Source organism: Myotis davidii, unplaced genomic scaffold (assembly GCF_000327345.1).
Source record: "Myotis davidii unplaced genomic scaffold, ASM32734v1 scaffold571, whole genome shotgun sequence".
Classification (NCBI taxonomy): domain Eukaryota; kingdom Metazoa; phylum Chordata; class Mammalia; order Chiroptera; family Vespertilionidae; genus Myotis; species Myotis davidii.
Genome location: NW_006283136.1, coordinates 1,439,454 through 1,443,243, shown reverse-complemented (window position 1 = coordinate 1,443,243; position 3,790 = coordinate 1,439,454). Strand labels below are relative to the sequence as shown.

Below are 3,790 nucleotides of genomic sequence, written 5' to 3'. Positions count from 1 at the left end.
GAAAGTTCTCCCTCTGCATTATGAAAAGGACAGCCAGATATTAACTGTTACAGAAATGAAATAAGATGGAAAATTTTAACAAACTGTTTAAACTATTCTCTTAAAGAAACGTCCTCCACTGCCAGAGACCTTGACTAGCCTCCTGGCCAGTCATCTGGAAGCAATTCACATCACTGGTGCACTTGGCTTCCACTTTGGGACGAGAACCACCTTTTTCTATTTACTGGTATTTTTAATATCTACAGAACTCAGTCCTTTTAGTGTTTTAGGATTTTCCCCCATTTTTTTTGAAGGATTCTTGACCTTTTAATCTTGGTGTTGATGGTTTTAAGTCTTTTCCATTATGGTTTGATTTTTGGCTGGAGTATCTCATATAGATTTCTTTACTAGAGTTTTTTCTTCAGCTTCCTCATCCTCAAAATCATCATCCTCGTCTTAATCATCCTCTTCTTCATCAGCAGCAACTTTTACCTTTTTTCTGTGGAACCTTGCTACCACTTCCAGGGGCAGAACGCTTAGCAGACATACTTAGGAGTTTCATTTCCTCCTCCTCTCATCCTCTGACTGCTTCTTCCTCCACAGCTACTAAATGCTCTCCACTAATACTTATAGGCCCTGAACCACACTTCAACCATAAGACAATTGTTACTGTAATTGAACTGTCTTCATAATTCATTGTCTGCTTCAACAATGTGCAATTCATCCTTTGCACCAGCCCCTAAACTGACAGTTCTTAAAGATAATCATTGCTCATTTTTTTCATTCTCCATCTTGAAATGATAACCCTTATTGGTCTTTTTAAGTTTTATTTTAAAAATTGACTTTAGGGAGAGAGAGGAAGGGAGAGGGAGAGAGAGAGAAACATCGATGAGTTGCCTCCCATATGCACCCGGACCAGAGATTGTACCCACAACCTGGGTTATGTGCCCTACCAGGAATGAACTGGCAACCGTTCAGTGCACAAGACAACACTCAACCAACTGAGCCACACCAGCCAGGGCTCTTAGTGGGTCTTTAGTTAAAAACTGAAAAGATAGTCCGGGGGCCTCGGGGCTTATGTCCATGTCCATTGAATCCTCCATGGGGTGGTGGCATGCAATTAGGTGGTAGAAAAGGCGGGCGGACAGATAGCAACAACCACTTTTCTGCAGAATGGATGTGCAGGACAGAATCGCACCAGGGAAAAGCAGCACCACTCTGTTGTCTTTTTGATGATAGTCATTCTAAACAGGTATGAGGTGTTATTTCATGGTTTTGATTTGAGTTTCCCTGCAGAGTGATGTGGAGCACCTTTCCATGTGTCTGTTGGCCATCTGTTTATCATCTTTGGAGAACTGTCTATTCAGGTCCTCTGCCCATTTTAAATTGGATTCTTTGTGTTTTTTATGTTAAATTGTATGAGTTTTTTATATATTTTGGATATTAATCCCTTATTAGACATATCATTTGAAAATTATCTTCTCCCATTCAGTAGGTTGTCTTTTGGTTTTGTCAAACCTTTTTAGTTTAATGTAGTCCCATTTGTTTATTTTTGCTGCTGTTGTTTGCCTAAGGAGACATATCCAAAAAAATATTGCTAAGACTGATGCCAAAGAGTTTATTGCTTATGCTTTTTTCTAGGAGTTTTATAGTTTCGGGTCTTATATGTAAGTCTTGAATCTATTTTGAGTTTATTTTTGCATACACAGTGTAAAAAGTGGCCTGGTTTTCAATTTTTGTAAGTATCTATTCAGTTTTCCAAAATCATTTATTGAAGAGACTGTCATTTCCCCATAGCATATTCCCCTTTGTCATAGATTAATTGGCCATATAGGTGTAAATTTATTTCTGGGCTCTCTGTTATATTCCATTGACCTATGTATCTGTTTTTGTGCCAGTACATACTATTTTGATTATTGTGGCTTTGTAGTATAATTTGAAATCAAGGAGCATGATATCTCTAATTTTGTTTTCTTCCTCGAGATTTCTTTGGCTATTCAGGGTCTTTGTGATATAAAATTTAATATTATTTGTTCTAGTTCTATGAAAAATGCATTGGTATTTTAAAAATATATTGATATCAGAGAGGAAGAGGAAGAGAGAGATAGAAACACCAGTGATGAGAGAGATTCATCAATTGGCTGAAAACACCACTAGGGTTTTAGCCCACAACCCAGGCATATGCCCTGACTGGGAATTGAACCCTGACCTCCTGATTCATAGGTCAGCGTGCAACCACTGAGCCACACCAGCCAGGCAATTTATTTTTTAAAGAACCAGCTTAGTTTCATTAATCTTGCTGCTGTTTTTTAAGTCTCTGTTTTATTTATTTCCACTCTGGTCTTTATTATTTTCTTTCTCCCACTTTGTCTTTGTTTGTTCTTATTTTTCTAGGTCCTTCAGATGTAAGGTTAGATTGCTTGAGATTTTTCTTGTTTCTTGAGGTACGCCTGTATCAGTATAAACTTTCTTATTAGAACTGCCTTTGCTATATTACATAGATTTTGGAATGTGTGTTTCCATTTTCATTTGTCTCAAGATACATTTTAATTCCTCTTTTTACTCATTGGTGGTTTAATGGGATTTTTAAAAATATTTTTTATTGAATTCAGAGAAGAAAGGAGAGGGAGAGGGAGATAGATACATCAGTGATGAGAAAGAATCATTGATCAGCTGCTTCCTGCATGTCCCCTACTGGGGACCAGCCTGCAACCCGGGCATGTGCCCCCACCAGGAATTGAACTGTCACCCCTGGTTCATAGGTCGACACTCAACCACTGAGCTACACCAGCCAGACTAATAGCATGTGTTTCAGCCTCCATGTGTTTATGTGTTTTTTCCAGTTTTTGTCTTATAATTGTTTTCTAGATCCATAGCATTATGGTAGAAAACAGTGCTTGATATAAGTTCAGTCTTAAATTTATTGAGACTTTTTGTGGACTAACATGTGATCTGCCCTGGAGAGTGTTCTATATACACTTGAAAAGAATGTGTATTCTGTTGTTTTGGGATGTAATGTTTTGTATATATTTATTAATTCCATGTGGTATAATGTGTCATTTAAGGCCAGAGTTTCCTTGTTAGTTCTTTATTTTATTTCTTTCAATTATGGTTGTGTGTTGTTGTTTTTTTAGATAGAGAGGAAGGGAGAGGGCAAGAGAGAGTAACATCGATGAGAGAGAAACATAGATCGGCTGCCTCCTGCACATACCCTACTGGGGATCAAGCCCACAATCCGGGCATGTGCCCTGTCCAAGAATCAAACCAGTGACCTCTTGGTACATAGGACGGTGCTCAATCCATTGAGCCACACTGGCTGGGCTCCTTCTTATTTCTATCCATTGTAAGTGAGGGGTTAAAGTCCCCTACTATTATTATAATACCGTCAATCTCTCTATTCCAGCTAATATTTGCTTTATGTATAGGTGTTTCTATTTGGGGTGCATTGATGTTTACAAGTGCTATATCCTCTTGTTAGATTGATCCCTTTATCCTATCTAATAAAAGAGAAACATGGTAATTGGCATACGACCGCACCCTTCCCATTGGCTAATCAGGGCGATATGCAAATTAACTGCCAGCCAAGATGGCGGCCGGCAGCTTGAAACTAACATGAGGCTTGCTTGCGTCAGTGATGGAGGACTCCACCGTGCCCCGCCTGCCTTGCCGGCCTCTGAGCCTGCAGATTGAAACATTGTTACAAATATAGAAGCTAAGCAAAACCCCAGAAACCTGCTTTCAGCCAGCCGGGATCTCAGAGCTGGAGTTAAACAGTGTTTCGATTATATAACCCAAACAAACCAAATACCTG

At 39.0% G+C, this 3,790-nt stretch overlaps 1 protein-coding gene and 1 pseudogene across 2 annotated transcripts in view; one reads left to right on the top strand and one right to left on the bottom strand.

The window, feature by feature from the left end:
• SENP5 (SUMO1/sentrin specific peptidase 5) overlaps positions 1 to 3,790 on the top strand; it is a 35,758-nt gene that overhangs the window by 19,698 nt on the left and 12,270 nt on the right. The window lies entirely within an intron of this gene.
• On the bottom strand, positions 7 to 824 carry LOC102751545 (annotated as a pseudogene).